Genomic DNA, 22,527 nt, shown 5'->3' with positions numbered 1-22,527 from the left:
TAGCGATTCCTGGCAGGTTTATCCCTGGTCAGAAACAGTGGTGGAAAGACCATTGACGATTCTAGCAGGTTTATCCCTTGTCAGAAACAGTGGTGGAAAGACCATTGACGATTCCTAGCAGGTTTATCCCTGGTCAGAAACAGTGGTGGAAAGACCATTGACGATTCCCTAGCAGGTTTATCCCTTGTCAGAAACAGTGGTGGAAAGACCATTGCCGATTCCTGGCAGGTTTATCCCTGGTCAGAAACAGTGGTGGAAAGACCATTGTGATTCCTAGCAGGTTTATCCCTTGTCAGAAACAGTGGTGGAAAGACCATTGACGATTCCTAGCAGGTTTATCCCTTTGTCAGAAACAGTGGTGGAAAGACCATTACGATAGCAGGTTTATCCCTGGTCAGAAACAGTGGTGGAAAGACCATTGACTGATTCCTAGCAGGTTTATCCCTTTCAGAAACAGTGGTGGAAAGACCATTGTGATTCTAGCAGGTTTATCCCTGGTCAGAAACAGTGGTGGAAAGACCATTGATTGATTCCTAGCAGGTTTATCCCTTGTCAGAAACAGTGGTGGAAAGACCATTGACGATTCCTAGCAGGTTTATCCCTTGTCAGAAACAGTGGTGGAAAGACCATTGACGATTCCTAGCAGGTTTATCCCTTGTCAGAAACAGTGGTGGAAAGACCATTTGATTCCTGGCAGGTTTATCCCTGGTCAGAAACAGTGGTGGAAAGACCATTGACGATTCCTAGCAGGTTTATCCCTTGTCAGAAACAGTGGTGGAAAGACCATTCACGATTCCTAGCAGGTTTATCCCTTGTCAGAAACAGTGGTGGAAAGACCATTGACGATTCCTAGCAGGTTTATCCCTGGTCAGAAACAGTGGTGGAAAGACCATTGACGATTCCTAGCAGGTTTATCCCTTGTCAGAAACAGTGGTGGAAAGACCATTGCTGATTCCTAGCAGGTTTATCCCTGGTCAGAAACAGTGGTGGAAAGACCATTGACGATTCCTGGCAGGTTTATCCCTGGTCAGAAACAGTGGTGGAAAGACCAAACAAAGATTCCTGCAGGTTTATCCCTTGTCAGAAACAGTGGTGGAAAGACCATTGACGATTCCTAGCAGGTTTATCCCTGGTCAGAAACAGTGTGGAAAGACCATTGTGATTCCTGGCAGGTTTATCCCTGGTCAGAAACAGTGGTGGAAAGACCATTGACGATTCCTAGCAGGTTTATCCCTTGTCAGAAACAGTGGTGGAAAGACCATTGACGATTCCTAGCAGGTTTATCCCTTGTCAGAAACAGTGGTGGAAAGACCATTGACGATTCCTAGCAGGTTTATCCCTTGTCAGAAACAGTGGTGGAAAGACCATTGACGATTCCTGGCAGGTTTATCCCTGGTCAGAAACTAAGTTGGAGTTGAAAGACTGCTTCTTTGGGTGAAATGAACAACATGATGTTAGTTTGCTATTTCAATCTGCAGAAGGATAATGTTTTTGGTGATTGAGGATTCTAGAAGGGAGCCTAGCCTACACAGTGATCATTACATCTGTGAGTCCGTCAGTCACTGGGGATTTAGAGGAGCACTCAGGTGTGGACTTACTAGTATGTGGATGAATAGGAACAACCTTTGAGGGTCAAGTTTGGGCCAAGTTTGGCCTGATTCAGACTCAATCCCTTCCTCCTTTACTATAAGGAAAGTATTGAACAAATTTCAAGTTAAAGAATTGCTCAGTGACTCCCTTAGACCCCTAGTAGCCTCTGTGAATGATTTTTGGACTTTCTAGCTCTCTCTGTATATGTCTCTTGTATTCTTCCGTTAAGGAGAAAGTGACTCAAACTACCGAATTCCTTGCAGTTCCACTAACTTCCACTTGGAGATGCTTGGGGATTTTCAAAGGTGTCATGGATTCTGTCCCTAAGTGGAAAACAACTGTGGCCTTGTATAATTAGTTTAGCACATGGTGTTCATATCACGGAAGAGTGCTCTTCACTTTTTATGGCAACAAAACAATAAGTCTAAACCGCAAGTATGTGGACCATCACAGACTGCAATTTGTGGTATAATATGAGTGGTGGGTATGTATGAAAAACAAGTATTATGCTAGAAAAACTTTGTTTTCTGTGTTCCATTTTCAGAATTATATTTCATGTCTGATAGGCTTCTGACATTTATCCTGTGGTTTTTTACCAGTTTCCAGCTGGTGCCAGAAGATTTAACCTAATTTTAAGATGACAGGTTTGTTAGCAATGAAAAACTCAAATTAATTTAAAAATATGTCATTTTTATTTTGCCAGTATTTCTTGGCTAGGATACTTAGGTTAATAGTCATTCATATGGTATTTTCTTTTCTTTTTTCAGAAAAGTCAGGCTTGCTCAGTATATATTGGGCTCGCTTCCGTCAACCTGTGATTTTAGGTTAATTTCAGCTTCAGGGATTATTGGAACTGTGGAACAAAGTTACCAGGGACATTTACTTGAATCTGCTAACAATATGAATCAGGAACTGCTTTCACTTCTTTGTAGCAAAGATCAAGAAGAAGGTGGACTGAATAAAAATAAAGACCAAGAAGAGGGTAGACCGTGTAAGCGCAGTCGTAGATGCAGCACAACAGAGTCATTGGACAATGACAGACCAGAGAATTCCCCAGATACCTCAACCTCAAATGAGTCATCTTTGTCAGATTCTGAAAACCTCAATAAATCATCAGTGGGATATAGTATTGAAGTGGAAGCACGATGGAATTCATCTAGCACTCAAGCTGAAGCTGTAACTTTACTGTTAATCCCACACCACCCAGGAGTGAAGTTAAAATTTTTCCATATCAGTGAAGAGAGTTTCTTTAAGGAGTATGTAAGTCACGTTTAATGTTTTAACTTTGCTCTTAAAGCATAGCCTTTAAAAATAAAATTTCTTTTTTTATTAGTTTGCTTTATATGGGGATAAACTCACTTTTTTTCTCACAATCATAAACATAGATAAGGGCATTGGATTGTTTGTCCCATTGGACTCTACATTAAAAGAAGTTTCTAAAGGACAGTGCACAAATAAAAATCTGTTACAAAAATACAATGTTAATAGATGGTTAAGTTTGCCACAACAGGACTTGGGGTTAACTTTAAGCTTGCTTTTGTATTGTAATTTAAAATGCTTTTTAAGAGGTTGGTATTGTATGTAAGGCTTTCAGTAATTATGGAAATGATTTACCAGTTAGCCATACTGTCTTATCTAGATATCAGCAGCTTTGCAAGGGGTGCTACTTCGTGAGGTATTTGGAGTTCTTTACAACTTTATATTTGACACCCAGCTCTGTTGAGTTTGTCATTTACTTGGTATCTGTTCCCATGGGACTCTTGCTAAATAACTTTAGCTTGCTTTAGTTCTCACATCTTTTAAAAGTAAATCATTTGGGTGATCTAGAAGTCTAGAATTATGAGTGTCATCTCATTAAGTATTTATTTTTGTGATAACAGCACAAGACTTTCTTTTGTAGTGAAAAATTCTTGAATTTATATTTTCCATTCCCAAATATCTGAGAAGTTAAAGGTTGGTAATTTCCTTTTTAAACTTTTAGGATAGAACTTCCACTTTCATTTTGATGTGTGCCCATTTGGATGGTGTTAAATTCCAAGGTATGAAATCATAAAATATAGGAGAACAGGACTTGCATCATGTTCTTAGGAGATGCTTATCCTGTATTTTTCACTTATTGTATACAGAAGCTCCTTGAGTCAATGGGAATAGGTTCCAAAATCCTAGTGCAAAGCAAAAATAGTGTAGGTTGGGGTATCTAGTACTGAAAAAAAAAATTTACAAAAGAAGAAATTAAAAACATTCATGTAATTATACGTATGAACATATTCTGTTCGTCATACAGTAATCTCTTGATTGCCCGGATTAAGAGCCAGTGGCCCACTGGACAAGGGTGAAATCCAGAAGAGGGAAAGTAAAAAAATCGAGGGGTGTTTAAGAGCAACTGTGTTACCTTCCTCACCTAACCTTGTCAATACCACATAACTGTAAAGACTCAGCATGCTTACAAACTGAAAACTTTATGCAAAAGGCAATTATCTACCTTTTTACCCATACTATATTTGTAACAAAATATACTGCATAAATGAGATTCTTCAGAAGGTTTCCAGAACACCTGCTCTACCAATGTGGTTCATAAGACCTCCAAGTAATTTTTATGCCTGATTAAGTAAGGGCTGTGAACAGTGGCTAACAATAGGAAAATCAAATTAATGAATATGTTTAGTAATAAATCAACCATCACAAAACTCACAAACATAGCTTGTTTTCATAGATATTGACCATCTTTTAACACTACAGTGTTGTCATTTTTCTTTTTTGCGTTTCTTGGTTTACTGTATAGTATTTAATAGGTAGAACCCGCGAATACGTAGAACCTTCTAAAAACACTTAGAACTAGCTATTTTGATAGTTAAAACACATAAAAAAACTAAAAATGCTGATACAGGTATTATCCTACTTACGATGGGGTTAGGTTCCAAAAAAAAAGCCATCATTTGTTGGAAAAAAACATATCTCGAATATAGCCTAGCCTACACTAGGGTATGCAGTACCATTTATAGCCTACATACATGGTAGCCTAACCTACACTATAAAGTATACTCTATATATAAATGGTTTAGTAATTATTAATATCAGCTAATTCTGGAGGTTCATGCAGAGTTGCATATGATAATTCAATACAAAGAGAAATTGAATAACAAACAAGAATTAGCTTAGCCTACACTATGGTATATCGTAGCCTACATTTTACTGTACTCTATATTCACATATTATATTATACAAACATCACCATAACAAATATGCATCTATTCCTTGGATCTTTGAAAATGTTATGTCTTAATTCACTGTATCCAATAATATTGTGTATATACTTATATTGCTTTTGTATTATAAATAGCAATCAATGTTTTGGTTTGGAAATCGTTTATGTGGTGTTTGTCTCACTGTGTTTAACTCAGTTCAGAGGACTTTTCTTCCTTCTAGTTAGCATAAATGAATCTCTATATACTTTATTTATATGGGGCAAGGTTATTTTTCATTATACTGTAAGAAGTGTTTTTAAGTTGAAATATAACTTAAATACATCTCGTTGTGAAATTAATTTAGCTATTTTTTTCGTTAATAGATGATGTTGGCCATTTGGGGGCGTTTGTTTTGTGTAAAAAAAATCAAGATTCCGTTCACTATTTCCACTTTTTCGTTTATCATATTTTTATATGCTTTCATGGTGGACTAACAGTTGGGTTTGTGTACTTTTTCTGGGTACAAAACCAGGTTGTCCTATATTAAACAAACTATTTTTCATTAAATGTTCATTATATTTTTCTTCATTACCCTTTCATACACTTTCATAATGTGATGTTAGACTCACAGGCCTATAATTACTTGCCTCTAGCCTTGATCCACTTTTAAAAATAGGGGTAATATATGCTAATTTATGTACGTCATAAATCTTGCCTGTATCTACACTTTGTGTTAATAATATTTCGAGCGGCTTTGCGATAGAATGAACTACTTTCTTTAACAAAATGGCAGGGACGCCGTCTGGTCCTGCTGCTGATCCATTTTTAATTTCATTAATATCCTGCACAGTATGGGCTTCATTAATATCTATGTCTGATAAATATTCACTATTTTCATCTCTTATTTTTCTGTATCATCTTCATTATCAATTCTAGGTGTAAGTTCTCTCTTATATCTTTCTGCTAGTATGTTGCATATTTCCTTTTTTTCGTTCATTAATCGCCCTTCAATTCTTAGAGGGCCTATTTCTACTCTTCTTTTATTCATCTTTTTTGCATATGAGTAAAATATTTTGGGGTTTTGCTTGATATTTTGTAGGGTCTTTTCTTCTAAGTCCTGTTTTTCATTTTCTTTTGATTGTATAATTTTTTGTTCTGCATTTTCTGTCGTACTTTTTAGTTCCATCACTTTCCATGCATTCTTTTCTTTTGCAAGACCTTTTTCCAAATTCCGATTTCCTGGAACAAGATCCTTCTGTCTCTTGGTATGCATGACTGATGTTTACTTTTCTTCTTCAGTATTCATCCACTATTTTCTTTAATATTTTATACAGTATATCCATATTTACCTGTATATTATCACTTACGAATATGTTTTCCCAGTCTTTGTTTAATTCTTAATTTTTTCTGACCATTTTATATTCTTACTATAGAAATTGTATTTTCCATACCCTTCCCACTTTTTCGTCTTCTTGCTTATCTCTGTTTTCACTTGCTTTGGAATGGACTGTTAATTCTGTGACATTATGGTCTGAAATACTCGTATCATACACTATTATTTCTTTAGCATAATTCACTTCGTTCACAAATACCAGGTCTAAAATGTTATCCTTTCTTGTTGGCAGGTGATTTATTTGCTGAATGTTATGCTCTAGTAGCATATCTAATAGCTTTTCAAATTGCCTCTTATCGTCTGTGCTACTATTACTCTCTTTTTAATATGTATAAATACAATCACAATCTCCTATTCATTCTTTCCAATCTATGAAAGGAAAGTTAAAGTCTCCAGATAGGAGTATAGTCCAGTCTTTGTGATTTCTACATATATCATCCAATATGTCTATTATTATGTCATATTATTATGTCAAATTCTTTAGTATTAGGTGGTCTGTATATTATGATGTTCACTAATTTTTCAGATTCAAATTCTGCCGCTATTAATTCACATTCTGTGTTACTATATTTCTCACAGGTTTTTCCTTGATTTACATCTCTCCCATATATCATGGTTCCCCCTTGATTCCTATTTTTTCTGTCTGATCTATAAGTTTGGAAACCCTTTATCTGATCATCGTTACCAGTCTCTTGGGAATACCAGGTTTCACTTACATTCATTATATCTATTTTTTCAGTTTGGGTTAGTTCTTCTTAGAACTCTTTTTTTTCTTTTTGAGTTACTGAAACTAAACCCTGCGCATTCATTACTATGATGGTTTTGCGTGTTATCCCCATTATCTGATATGGGTAATAATAAGAATTTTCCCATGTCTCTTTCCTGCTTTTATATGTTATTCTTTTCTTCATTTCCAGAAATTTGGACATTAAAAATCCAACTTTTCCAATATATTTCATCTTCCATCTTCATATTTATTCATTTTGTGTTTGTATCTGCATTTATCTCCGTATCTGCACCATCCCCTGGCATCGTAGATACATTGCTTGTTCTTTGCACTGTACCTAAGTGCTGATGCCTCATATCACGTGGTGTTGGCTTGCTTTTTTCCTTCATCTCAAGTTCTTTGTTCCTTTCTTTATTTGCTTCATTTTTACTTTGATTTTTAATATGCATTTGATTGTGATTTTTGTTCTTCATGGCTACTGGATGCATATATCTACGTTTTTTTTAACGTACACCCTTTTCCTTCTCTCAAGTTTTTGCATATTTTTGGATGTAGATCGCTGCATTCATCCTCATAGCCGTTTAGATATGTGCATTTGCCATAAATCTCATAATTGTGACATATCTTGCAATGCTTGTAGTAACATCTTTCACCGAATCTGCAATTCCCTCTTTTCAAAAGGGTGCTGACTGTGTCTTTCTTTTTTTTTTTTTTCTTGCTCTTTCCCATCAGTATGAAGACCTGGGTACAACCTCTTTGGGATTTTATTTTTGATTATCATGTCATAATTTATTTCCTCGTATGTGTGCTCTTGTATTGCCTCATATGTAGAATCTATGAGTTTCTCTGTATCCATACTCTTATCCTGTCCTTTGTTTTCATCATTTTTTTCTATCTCTTCAATCTTATTTTCTTCTTCTTTTCCAATTTCCTCTTCTTCCTCTTCCTCATCTTCTTCATCCTCTACTATTTGCACACGAAGTCTTGATTTAATAATATTGTCTATCCATATTAGATATGTTGAGCAAAATACTCTTGTGTCCTTATTTTTATTTTGCTGGACTTCTGCACATGTAGGATTAGTAGGTACTTGGCATGCATAGCATTTCCTGATCAGGTTTTGTGGATTTACAATGCCATACCACACGTACATAGATTACACGTTTTAGGCATTCGTTTCCCTATTGCATCAATATAGTATATTCACTATATTCACGTTATTCATTTTCTTTGTTGAAATGTGTTGGTTGATATAAATTTTCTTTATAAGTCTCTTAATCACTTGAAATTTCTTTGGTACTCCTTCAATTATTTTCATTATGTTTTCTGCAGACTTGCTCCAGTTTGAAGGGCCATATCCTTTCAATATGTCTGTGAATATTTTTGCATCTTTTTGGTTGGAGTTGTTATTGATCTCAACGATAAGAAACCCTAGCTCCCTGCTTGCCAAGTCATCATATTGGTAATCTGCAAGACAAGCAAGGTTCCTCTATTTCTTACCACTGTTGTTGCTAGACACTTCCATGTTGTACAGTTTTTAATAATTCACTCAAAAAAACAACTTAGTTGACGCTTTAGCGTGCTATTCGGACATTAATCACCGACAGTTCACGAACACTTCTAGCTGTAGGTCATTCGCTAACTGTATGTTATACGCGTGATATCGGGTTGATTATGCAGACCAAGAACGAATATGTCTTACCGAGAGAATGTCACATGGAGAACATACAGATAAACAGTTCACATGTATGCATCATGTTATGATAAACTATGGACTTAGAATGCTTAACCCCCCCTCTCTCTCTATCTCTCTCTGTCAATTTTTTGTTTTGAAGAATTGGGGCAATTATGCTTCAAAAGAAACTGTTTATGTTAATGTTTTATTCATATTGTATGGGTTTTGCTTATATTGTTTTACACATCTTGTGAGCTTGAGAAGGTACAGGTAGGAGCACATATAAGGATTTAATTTTGTAGATATATATCTGAGTTGAAATGATAAGTAATTCCATTCTTTAAACTGAATGATAATTACAAAATACCAGTTAGGATAGGCATGGGTAATATATATGGAATTGCATTGGACTATAAGCTATGAGAGTTAGCCAGCGGGTACCATATTGCCTGCTACTTAGCAGAAGGGGCACAGCAGCAGAAGGGGCAGACCCCTGAGCTGTCTGTTAATTTGAAGTATATATATATATATATATATATATATATATATATATATATATATATATATATATATATATATATATATATATATATATATATATATATATATATATATATATATATATATGTATGTATGTATGTATGTATGTATGTGTATGTATGTATGTGTGTGTATGTATGTATGTGTATGTATGTATGTATGTGTATGTATGTATGTATGTGTATGTATGTATGTATGTGTATGTATGTATGTATGTGTATGTATGTATGTATGTATGTATGTATGTATGTATGTATGTATGTATATATATATATATATATATATATATATATATATATATATATATATATATATATATATATATATATATATATATATATATATATATATATATATATATATATATATATATATATATATATATATATATATATATATATATATATGTATATATATATATATTATTTTTTTTACGTTTTTCCGTGGTTTTAGTTTGAAATATGCTCTGTGAGACAGGTAGCAACAATTTAAGGTAATTTAGCCTTGTGATTCTGACTTCGTGGGGTAATGGAAAACGTAAAAAAAAGGAAAACAAAGGAGAATTTCATATGAGCATAGGGCTCTGGTTACTGAGGGAAATATTACGTAAAACACGTGGGCACATTTAAAGTAGTGTATTTACATAAATGACATCAGTACGGGAAAGAGGAACTCAAGTAGATTACTATCCTGAAGGAGATTCCTACTGGATTGAATGAAACTGGGGATTCCAGACACAGACCGAGAAGCTTCCACGAAATAGGATCCCTCTGAAATGAGAGATATGCACATTATACGCCAGTAATGAAAATAGACAAAAGAATAATGAATTGAAGCTGCACTGAGGGTGCCAAAGGAGTATTAAAGAATTAATACTGCCGATGCAAGAGGCGCACGGACATTAGACAAGGGTGATTTCTGGCTTTCTCTTTAAGAAAATATTACGAGACAAAAGCGTGACTGAAATGGGGCTCTTCCAGGGCACTTTACCTTAGCAGATTTTTCGGGGCGTAGAAGGCGGTCCGTGGATGACTTGCGATTTCCGAGGGCGAGTTTCTTCCACGTGGTGCGATGCAAGGGCTTCCGTAAAGGGGCAAGGCGATGGGGACTCCTCGAAACTCCAAGCAATGGCGTGTGGGCTCGAGGAATACGGTCGAAGGGCACGAGGAGAAGTATACTTTAGAAAGGGCCACGTGGTTAGGATGCAAGGGCATCGATGGGGCCAGGAGTTGGGGCGTCTTCATTCCATATCTTCCAGCCAGCGTGTGTGTGTGTCGACCTCGTGGGTTTCTGCTTTTATCCCCTCCTATGGGGCACGGGGTGCGTCCAACACAGATGCTTTGACTCATTGCACCTGCTGCCCGCAGGGAGGTTTTGGCCTGTAGGAGAAACACCCAAGCCAGATTACTTTTGCCTCGAAGGAAAGATCTTTATCAAAAGTGGGAGCGCCTTTAATCTTTTAAACCCTTGTTTTAAGTCGATAGACAGATGGTCTATCGATCGGCCGGCTGGCAGTAAATGAAACAGCACATAACAACCAACAACAACAAAGGAGGGGAGGGGAGGCAATTTGCTAGCGAATTCTTGCTAATCATAATACCTCCCCATACAAGATGATGTACATACCTCCTTGGTGTGTACATCGATATTCAGAATGAGCGGCAAATGCTTTACGTTACTCTACATTCTGCCTTGCAATGAACTTTACTCCTAAGGGTTTTATGAAGCTGTGACGTTACTTTTAATAACACATTGGGACAATTTTCGTTAACAGAACGCAAAGTGATTTAAACACTTGCAAAAGAATAATTACTTTAGATTTGGTTACCCACTGGTAACTTTATAATGTGACTCGAACAATTGTGAATTAATTAAGATTATAGGACCACGTATATGAGGCTATGGCCAACAAATGAAAAGAAAGGTTATTGTTCAAGAATTAAAATACACGGTTACTTAATTTTAGATAGAATGCATGCGGTTAGTACAACCTGCCTTGAAGAGGCTGTGTAAATGAAAAACAGCGTTTATTTTTGTAAATGACATCCCCTTTTACGCGATACTGTAATGACTATACATATTCGCATTGATAATTTATCTTCCTTTTAACGTACTTTGCTTAGCCGGCCCCACACGGATTTTGACAGCCGTATGCGGGCGAGAGTATTCGCGAGGTTTTAATTCGCTAACCTTAAACTACGCTAATTTTATGCGTCCACTGCCCACTCAATGTTATGACGGGGCAGCAGACAAAAGATGTGGGGTAGGACAAACAGAGATCTTGGAAGGAATGGAAGGGGGAAAAGGGGTAATAATAACAAAAGGAAAATTACCAAGACGTTACGAATGAAACTTGACCGCATATGAAAGGCGGGACACGTCCCTCAGAGCTTACGAAAGGGGCATTTAAATCACAAGGACAAGAGTTTATGACTCGCGATTCATTAAAATAAAGATAACTAAATGACTAAAAGAAAGTAAATGATATTGGCAGAAGAGCTAAGGGAAAAAGAGTGAGGGTTTTATTATGTTAGGCGGGAATTTATCGTCCTTTGCCTATAAATTACGGCCCGGACTATCACTTCAGTCCCAGGGCGAGGAAAGTGCACCCGAAGGGCGCGACTCCTTCAGGAGGGGCTGACACGCACGCCCGGTGCCAAGGTATGGGCGCAAGGGCGTGCCACCTCTCACTCTGTTATTCTTAATGATTTATACATTGTGTGGGGAATGGTATCCCGTATTTAATTTCCTCTTGTGGTGATAATTTAAGGGAAGATTAATAGAAGGTGATAAGAGATAGAAGTTCCTGAGGAACGGAGGAAGATAGAGGAGGGTCTGACGTCCCCTTCTGGATTAGGGGTGCCAAGACCTTCGAAAAATGAAATGGTGGCACAGGTGCCATGGGGAGCTCTAGAGCTCTTTGTAAATTACCTGGAATGTCCCACGCCCGTGGTAATTTCGCCTCGAGTCTTTCTTAATGGGACAGTCGTCCTCGGCCGGGAAGCGGAGGGCCCGCGACCGGGGCGGCACGGAGTACCACCTGGGCCTGCTGATCGACAGCTGGCGAGGAGGGTTCCGTGCGGGTTCTACCATGATCCGTCGCGGCTCTTGTAGTTCATCGGCCAAGTGAGATATGGCAGAATCCTGACTTGCAATTGCGTCGGCGACGGACTGAGGCAGAGAGGAGGCGGTCGGGGGTGGCGTGAGCGGCTCGCAGGTATCGATGACCAGCTCAGGCACAGGTTGCGCAGGCCGCACCTGCAGGTGAGCTTCGCGGTGGTCGGGAGGAACCGTCTCTCTGACCGACGCTGGTAGCGGTGCCAGGCCGGGGAAGAGAGGGGGCCTGAGTTGGATCCCGTGAATGGAGATCGGCGAGCGCTCTGGCGCTGGCACTAGGGGCAGAGTCAGGCGCTATCAGAGGTTTCTTGGGCTCGTCGGTCAGGACGGATGAAGCTTGGCCCTGCTCGGGGCATGCAAGTGGCACCGGCAGGAATTTGGCATCTCCTGAAGGGAGATTTGATTGGGGCCCTGGCACTGGCACTGAGGCAGGGCCGGGCACTGGAATTGGATCGGGAACCGATCGAGGGGCCACTGTACATCGTACTCAGGTGGCACTGGTGGGGGCTGCACGTCCTTCTGGTACCCAGGGGCGCCAGTCTTGGCTGAGGGAGAAGCGGGGAGGATTACTCGCGCCCGCGGAATGATTCGGGAATGGGGACCCCTAGATTGTCGTGATTTCGGTGGGGACTGAAAGTCCTGTCCCAGGATGACGTCGTAGCCTCCGGGGAGATGGCTTGCTACTGCAAGATTGCAAATTTTGGATTGGTGAGGTCTTGTGACTCTCAATTGGATCGTAGGGAGTATCATTTTAAATTGATTTATTCCCTCGATCGTGACGAGTTTTCGTCTATTGGCGATAGCTCCGTAGGGAACTCTGTCCCGCCGGATGAGGGAGATTTGTGCGCCCGAGTCCTCGAAAGCAGTGACTCGGCGCGCGGGCTCGCTACCTCGTGGAGGAGCCACGTATACAGGCCTTTCGGCGGGAGGGCCTAATGACAGGATCTGTGACGGCCAAGGCGACGGTGGGAGTAGTTGATTTATTATTGCGTGGGCATTTTGCCCATGCGGAGAATGGCCATAAACCTTGCACGCCCGTGCAAAGGTCTGGCTAAAGTCTTTCGCGCTGCCCCTGTGGAGCGCGAGGCGAGTTATTTGTCGGTTTTCCGGGAGAGAGAGGAGCCGGTTTCTTGTTCGGCACTGTTCGGAGGAATGCCCGTTTTCTTGCAATAATGGCAAGTTAGGGGCTTGCCAGTTCCCATTTTTGTGGGAATTTGAACCTCCGAGGAGGGAGGGGATTTATCTTCCGCCCCATGGATCCTTCTTGAGGGTGGTGAGTTTCCCACATATCTGCTATTCGGCAACACTCGGTGAGTGTTGCTGGGGCTTTTTCCACTATATGAGTGGCGAGGGCAGGAGGGGCGTGGCGCAGGAAATGCTCAATTTAAACCGCTCGAGTACCTCGGCGGTGTTAGTGGCTCCGCCGAATCGAGCCATTTTGTTAATGCCCGCTCCGAATGGTACGCCCAATCGGACCAAGTCTGACCTGCTTCTCTGGGCTGCTCTCTCCAACGTCTCCTCCACCGCTCGGGGGTAATCTCGCACGCCTTCGTAACTGCTTGGCGTCACGGCTTCCCAGTTTCCCCGATCGTCTGCGGGAAGGGCGTGGTAGGCAACGAGGGCCTTTCCGCCCAGGAATTTAGTGAGAACAAGGGAGAGTTCATGGGGAGAGATCGCAGCACTCCAGGACTCGTTCGGCCCTTTCAAGCCATACCGGGTTCGGACTCGGTCCATTTTGGCATGAACGAGTGAGCTTGGCTGAGGGCACTCATCCCCGCGGCAGGGGCGGGGTGGCGTGCTGTCGTTCTAGCACCTGGAGCTCATGGGCGCGTTCTCTCTCTCTCTCTCCTCACGTTCTCTCTCCCTCTCTGCACGTTCTTTATCCTTCTCCTGGGCAATTCTTGCCTCTCTCTCTCCTCACGTTCTCTTGCTCTCTCCGCCTTGGCATCGTCCACTCGCTCTTGAACCCATGCTCTCAGATCTTGCCCCGATAGTCCCATGTCCTTCCCAGCGGACATGTAGAATTTGAAATCCTCGTTTTGTTGGGCTCTGGTATTAGCCATTTTGAAATAATGGTTATATGATATGTCTGAAAAAAGACTCAGGTTATCTGAAAAGGCTCAATTGCAGGAATCTGAAACACTCAATGGTTCAGACTGCAGGAGAATGGATCTGTCTGAATAAGACAGGTGATTAGTAAGTCTGAGGAGACTTTTTTGTTAAAATTTGATATGTCTTGAAAGACGTGGTTGTTCTTGGCGAACGAATTTTAATATGCGTCTCGAAGGCGTAGTGGGATTTTGTCACGCTCGGACTTGGCCGGCTGTAGCGTGAAGTTAAGGAGTTGTTCTAACGAACTAGAATGATCAGTCCCGTAAGGGCTTAGATGTGTGAATTACACTATACAATGTCTCAAAGGACTTAATTTTGGGTTCCCAGAGGGAATGAGAAATTTCGCCACGTCGACGAGAATTTTTTGTATGAGTCTCTGAGGACTGGAATTTGGAGAAATTCTCGCCACGTCGACGTAGAATTTTTGGAGTCTCTGAGGACTGGAATTTGGAGAAATTTCGCCACGTGCGGACGTAGAATTTTAGGAGTCTCTAAGGACTGGAATTTGGAGAAATTCTCGCCACGCATCTGACGTAGAATTTTAGGAGTCCCTGAGGACTGGAATTTGGAGAAATTCTCGCCACGTGCGACGTAGAATTTTAGGAGTCTCTGAGGACTGGAATTTGGAGAAATTCTCGCCACGTCATGACGTAGAATTTTAGGAGTCTCTGAGGACTGGAACTTGGAGAAATTCTCGCCACGTGCGGCGACGTAGGAATTTTAGAAGTCACTTAGGACTTGGAAATACGATTCGTCCCTTAGGACTTAGAAATTACTAACGGGAAACCCAAAGAGAAATGTTTGCTGGGAAATGAATGGGGAAAAAAAAAAAAAAATGCTACACACGCGGGCATGGGCGGGTTGGGGGGGGAGGTTGCAGGTCGTCTGGCCAACACCGGAGTTATTTTTAGATTCTGTGTGAATGAACCCGTATATGTATAGACCGTCTGGGATTCCGGAGAATTTCCCAGTCGTCTGAGAGGATAACAGTACAACGGCCTAGTAATTTTCCCTATAAGCGGAGTTTAAATTTCGCTTTCCTAACACCTAACTCAATTCTAACTACACTGAGAGAATTTCAGCAATGCAAGCTGACTTCGTCGTGTCCCACGTGGGAATTTTATTCGCGCCTAAATAACAGTTAAGCTAATTCAAATCATGAAGTAAAATTTATCACAGAGGAATTTCTTTCGCACTATTCCTCGAAGCAAGAATATGGCAAGGATTTTAACACAGAGGAATTTCGCACTATTCCTCGAAGCAAAGGATGGTTAGCACTGGTTATTTCCTAACTACCTATCCTGAAAGGCATGCATTAACGAATCTAATACGGCGGTTCTTTTCTCTCAGTGATTACATGCGTCCCTATTTCTAATTCCTAGGAACTGTCACGATTGTAAAAAGGTTTTGCTAAGATAAACACATTACTTACGTGGAATTTTCTGGATCTGTGTGCTGGTTTTACACATAAGGTTCGTAATTGTCGTACCCAGCTTAGCTTTGCTAATAGCTGATCTGGCACGTTGCAAATGCAATAAAGCAACACTAGGGAACTGCAACTGCAAAAACGAGATCTAAGGCCAGGTCGCCATTTTTCACGTTTTTCCGTGGTTTTAGTTTGAAATATGCTCTGTGAGACAGGTAGCAACAATTTAAGGTAATTTAGCCTTGTGATTCTGACTTCGTGGGTACGGGAAAACGTAAAAAAAAAAAAAGGAAAACAAAGGAGAATTTCATATGAGCATAGGGCTCTGGTTACTGAGGGAAATATTACGTAAAACACGTGGGCACATTTAAAGTAGTGTATTTACATAAATGACATCAGTACGGGAAAGAGGAACTCAAGTAGATTACTATCCTGAAGGAGATTCCTACTGGATTGAATGAAACTGGGGATTCAGACACAGACCGAGAAGCTTCCACGAAATAGGATCCCTCTGAAATGAGAGATATGCACATTATACGCCAGTAATGAAAATAGACAAAAGAATAATGAATTGAAGCTGCACTGAGGGTGCCAAAGGAGTATTAAAGAATTAATACTGCCGATGCAAGAGGCGCACGGACATTAGACAAGGGTGATTTCTGGCTTTCTCTTTAAGAAAATATTACGAGACAAAAGCGTGACTGAAATGGGGCTCTTCCAGGGCACTTTACCTTAGCAGATTTTCCGAGGGCGTAGAAAGGCGGTCCGTGGATGACTTGCGATTTCCGGCGAGTTTCTTCCACGTGGTGCGATGCAAGGGCTTCCGTAAAGGGGCAAGGCGATGGGGACTCCTCGAAACTCCAAGCAATGGCGTGTGGGCTCGAGGAATACGGTCGAAGGGCACGAGGAGAAGTATACTTTTGAAAGGGCCACGTGGTTAGGATGCAAGGGCATCGATGGGGCCAGGTGTTGGGGCGTCTTCATTCCATATCTTCCAGCCGGCGTGTGTGTAATCGACCTCGTGGGTTTCTGCTTTTATCCCCTCCTATGGGGCACGGGTGCGTCCAACACAGATGCTTTGACTCATTGCACCTGCTGCCCGCAGGGAGGTTTTGGCCTGTAGGAGAAACACCCAAGCCAGATTACTTTTGCCTCGAAGGAAAGATCTTTATCAAAAGTGGGAGCGCCTTTAATCTTTTAAACCCTTGTTTTTAAGTCGATAGACAGATGGTCTATCGATCGGCCCGACTGGCAGTAAATGAAACAGCACATAACAACCAACAACAACAAAGGAGGGGGAAGGGGAGGCAATTTGCTAGCGAATTCTTGCTAATCATAATAATATATATATATATATATATATATATATATATATATATATATATATATATATATATATATATATATATATATATAGATAGATAGATAGATAGATAGATAGATAGATAGATAGATAGATAGATAGATAGATAGATAGATAGATAGATAGATAGATATTATGGCTTTTGTGGTGAGCATTTTGATTTGGAAAATATTGTATGTTTGGTTGTGAGTATTTTAAAAATTGTGTAAAAAGTAATTTGTTGATAATGTGAATTTGTTGCTTTACTGTGCTTTATAATAACATTTACAGTTCTTTTTATTTTAACATTAAAATCTCTTTACATATTGATTTAATGCATTGTAAGTAACATTGCATGATCATCATCATTCTTTATTTTCATAAGTGGACCATGCAAATCTTTGATATTTTTCATTGAAGTCATTTTGAATGTAGGTACAATATTCACTTTTCAGAACATGTCACATGTCTTAATACTTTGCTGTTTTACAGAGGCAGGAAGAGAGCAGCACTGAAAAGTTGGTCATTACACCAGAAGAATTTAATGGTTTAACATCATTATCTCCTGAAGATGACCTGAAAGCCCTTCTGTTTTTTGATGTTGGACTTGATGAAGGATTTACGAGTGCCTTTATACGATCTGCCCTTCACAGGCAAGTACCCAAAACTGTCATTTTGTCAGCTGCATCAAAAAATTATGCTGATCACATATCTTGGATGTTAAGACATGGAAAGCTTAATCATTCTAAGTTATATATTTATATACAGGCAGTCCCCGGTTATCGGCGGGGTTCCGTTCCCGACGGCGTGACAACAACCGAAAGTCGCCACTAACCGAAAATCGGCGATAATAGCACTGATCCCTGGTTAGCGGCGCCGATAACTGGTGATCAGCACCGCCGATAGGAGGCGATCAGCTCCGATAATCGGTTATCAGCGATGAAAATCTGGTTATCGTCGTCGCTAGACAAGCGCCGTAAAACCGGATCGCCAGTAACCGAGGCTGCCGATAACCGGGGACTGCCTGTGTGTGTATATATATATATATATATATATATGTGTGTGTGTGTGTGTGTGTGTGTGTGTGTGTGTGTGTGTGAAGGAATAGGACTAGATCAATGAAAATCAGGTCAGACAACTAATTCCAGGTGTGTGAAAACTTTAAGTAAAAAAGCCAGGCAAAAAAGGATAGCTAAATGAAAAATAAGGAAGTAAGGGAAATAATTTTACTAAGGTAAACTTGAGATAACATAAGAATTGTAGAAACATAAATAGGAACAAAAACTTAAAAGCACCAGAACATATAAGCCACACATGATACAAGTACAGCTGGACTTTGACCAAGAAGTAGTTTAATATATGGTTTTTAGTACAGGCGGTCCCGGTTCTGACGACGGGGTTCCGTTTTCTTGCAGCGTCGTAACCGAAAATCGTCGTAAGCCGGAAAATCGTCGAAAATCGTCAAAAATCATAAGAAAACCTTACTTTTAATGCTCTGGGTGCATTATGCGTAAACTGCATTATTATTGAGTTTACATCAAAAAACCTTCAAATTATGATTATTCTGCCGTTTTGGGGCCATATTTCTTCCGTCGGATCGTGCACGATGCGTCGTAACCCCGGAACATGCGCCGTAAGCCAGGAAATAATTTCTGATGAATATATTTGAAAAGCGTCGTAACCTCGGAACGTCGTAAGCCGGAACCGTCGTAAACCGGGGACTGCCTGTATACTCAACCATCTTTAAAATATGCATTGCATGCAGTTTTATGCTTTATACAGAGATTACTGGAGGTACAAAATGAAAAAAGTACCAGTAAGGACATTGAAACAAATGTACAAGAGTTATATGTATACAGTATATAAATATAAATACAGTGGACCCCTGCCTATTCGCAGTTCCGGATTCGCAGCTTCACCTATTCACGGATTTTCTGTGTAATTACTGTATTTTCATATTTTCCTGATTAAATGCATTTTTTGTGAGAAGACTATTAAAATACTCTGGTGTAAGCATTTTTAGAGGGTTTTTCTGGTATTTGAACTATCAAAATGGGCAGTTATAACATTTTTAGAGGGGTGTCAAGTATTCGTGGATTTTAGCTATGGGGGGGGTTTATGGTACACATCCCCATGAATACCAGGGGACGACTATGTGTGTGTGTGTGTGTGTGAGTATATATATATATATATATATATATATATATATATATATATATTTACAGGCAGTCCCCAGTTTATGACGGGTTCGTTTTTTGGCGTTGCTGAGAACCTAAAATGGCGTAAACCGAAAAATCGTCGAAAATCGTCAAAAATCATAAGAAAACCTTACTTTTAATGCTTTGGGTGCATTGAAAACGATGTAAACTGCATTTTTATTGAGTTTTTCAAAAAAAACCTCCAAATTATGATTATTCTGCCCGTTTTGGAGCCATATTTCTTCCGTCAGATCGTCGACGAAAGTATTAACCCGAACATGCGTCATAAACCGGAAATAATTTCTGATGAATATATTTGAAAAGCGTCGTAACCTCGGAACGTCATAAGCCGGACCCGTCATAAACCGGGGACTACCTGTATATATGTATATATATATATTGTCCAGAATTTTCTTAACATCCCTGGAGAGAAATGCAGATTTGTTAAGAAGAGGTTCAGGATGACAAGTATCAGGGAGAGGGACATCATCAGCTTATTGCTTAGCTTCAAAAGGTTGATGAAGCACTTCAGCCTTTTCCCTAGGGCCAGTAACCATATGCCATCATCTGTTAGTAGTGGTGGAATTGAAGACGAGCATAACCCAAAGATAGATAATGGCAATTTGGTCCACCACAGATGAGGCTGAGTAATTCCTGCAAGTTTCCTCTTTAAGGAATAATTTTAATTTCTCTCGGCTGTATGGTATGGTAAGTTCTGTTCACAGCACAGCGAGGCTCAAGAAAAATGGTGTTTTTCATTTGAACAGTTTCATCTCCATGCATTGAATTTGGTCTGTTTGTCATTGTAGGATCATCTACTCAGGATCTAATATAGCATCTGAAACATTTAGATACTTGGGCCCTTGTGTAAGTTTTAGATAATACAGGTCATTGTTAAATTTAACCTCTGTGTTTTATTTAAGCATGACCCTCAGTGCTCCAGCCGGACCAGAGTAAGTAGACCCAATGAGGTGGGGTCATTATATACATACGTACTTTGATGAACATTGCTGGTAGTTGTTTCTGATAATTCTTTTAATAGTACTGGCAATTATAATAATACTGTAGTACTGGGAACAATAATAATAATAATAATAATAATAATAATAATATCATTTAAGCAAATAAGGTTATTTTGGAGTCGGGCTAGGTAGTACTGACCATATTGGGTAAAATTAGCTTACAGTAGTGAGTGTTGTGGATATTGTTAGCCTATGGAAGGTTTGACCTTCTCAAACAAGACCTTGGGTATTGATTTTTTGAGCCATTTGTTTTAAGTGCATTTTATATACCATCAGATACAGTAGTTACATCATCATATATGGTTTTGCTTCCAAACTTCTCTGTTGTGTGGTCTTTTTTCCTTAACTCCTATCAGTTATAGGTCTTTATCTTTCCCCTTTTTCCATGATTTTTTGGGTCTGCAGGTCATCATCCTTCGACTTCCATAACTACAACTTTTCCAACCAACTATTCCTCCTGTCTTTTTATCACCTGTCCAAACCTTCTCAACCTTTTTCCAGCCTCTTGATACCTCATCTCTCCATTAATCCCTCATTTGTATTATGGTCTCCCCATTGTACTCCTGCCATGAGTGTTAATATAAATATTGAATAAGTATAAATGTTCTATCTTTTTTTCAATACATGCCCATCTGTCACAACAGGGTTCTCAACTCCCCTATATTCCTCATTTGCCCTGGTAATGCATTGGAAATATTTTTCTGGCACATTATATTTTGTAAGGCTGGTTACTTCTTCTAACTCTATTTATTTCATTTGGTATATAGTACAGAGTTCACCCCCACACCATTCCTACAACAGCTACTTGGCCACTTTCCTGATTGTACTTTTCCTTTACTATACTTTTTCTTGTGCTATCATTTATGATAAACATGAGCTTTTGTTTCTGTTACTTTTGATTTTCAGTCTTTTTCATTCCAATCTCCCACATTTTAGACATTACACCCCTTCATCTTCAGATCTGCTGTTGTTCTGGATCATAAGTATAAAGCAGCTCCCAGTGGCCCCCGTTCAACACTCCTGTGTAGCTTCTTCCATTACTGTGATAAACAGCAATGCTTGTCATTAATAAACGCCAATATCTATTTCACATTCTTCTGATACACCTGCCACTGTCTTCACTCTACATCTGACGCTCTGGTAGGGTAACAGCACTAACTGCTACCCTGTGCCTTTGTAATAGCCATTTAATTGTGTCTGTACTCTGTCAGGTGCTTTTTCAAGATCCACAAAAATGTTAAAATCTCTTCCTCCTTGCATGGTACAGTACTTATCCCATATTTAACTCATTGTTAAGATTGCTTATGTTGTTGATCTCTTGCATGAGATTAACAACATAACTGACTGACTGCACTCTCTTAGCTGTACATCCCATTTTCCTTTGAATACCATAACTGTAAGGCCCTTTTTTCATTTTTCTGTTCTTATTCCCTGCTCTGTCAGGTTTCTTTATATTTTTTTTGTTCCAGTGGGTTCTTGGGCTTATCCATTTTCAATTTTCCAGAAGGCCCTTTTAACCTTTTCAGCTATTGTGTTTTCTATTGGCCCTTCTTCTGTGCATTCCTCCAGTTCATGGTCATTTTCTCTATTCCAAATATTTTAAAATACTGTCTTCATACTTGAAGTATCTCTATTTTGAACTTCAATTTCTCAATTTTGTCTTTTTGTACCTTGCTCCTTTGGCCTATTTCCCTTCTTTCCTTATCTACTTTGCCATCCTAAATGGAGAGATGGATGGAGTGAAGAGAGACAAGTGAGGGATTGTAGATGGAGAAAGTAAGATGCAATGGGAGATAATGATAGATGCCCAACTCTTAACTTTTAGGTAAAAGGCAGAGAAAGATATGGTAGGGCTTTGATTTTAATTTTTAATTGGTTGAGACAAATTTTGTTTAATGACGTGTATAAAACAAAATCGTTTTTAAACACTATGGATATCTGGGTAAATGCTTTTATATTTCCAATAAGTTCAGTTTTTATTTCACAGGCAAAACTACAAAATGGCTGTTGGAGGAGGTGTAGTAGAATGTTTTGACTGTGGGAAGGAAGATCCAAGGAAAGTAACTAGTCAAAGCAATTTAGGGATTGCTGTTTGTGGACCGAATGTCATGGCTGTTTCAGTTATTATTCCTAAATGTGTAGGAAACCCCAAGAGTTTGGATGAATACATGAAGCAGGTAAGTTTCTCTCTCTCTTCCTT

The 22,527-nt window shown here is 39.6% G+C and overlaps 1 pseudogene; it reads left to right on the top strand.

The window, feature by feature from the left end:
- LOC136833742 (uncharacterized) overlaps window positions 1-22,527 on the top strand; it is a 54,362-nt pseudogene that overhangs the window by 27,104 nt on the left and 4,731 nt on the right.

Source organism: Macrobrachium rosenbergii, chromosome 52 (assembly GCF_040412425.1).
Source record: "Macrobrachium rosenbergii isolate ZJJX-2024 chromosome 52, ASM4041242v1, whole genome shotgun sequence".
Classification (NCBI taxonomy): Eukaryota; Metazoa; Arthropoda; class Malacostraca; order Decapoda; family Palaemonidae; genus Macrobrachium; species Macrobrachium rosenbergii.
The sequence above is the reverse complement of the archived record's forward strand: the minus strand, read 5'-3'. Positions and strand labels throughout refer to the sequence as shown.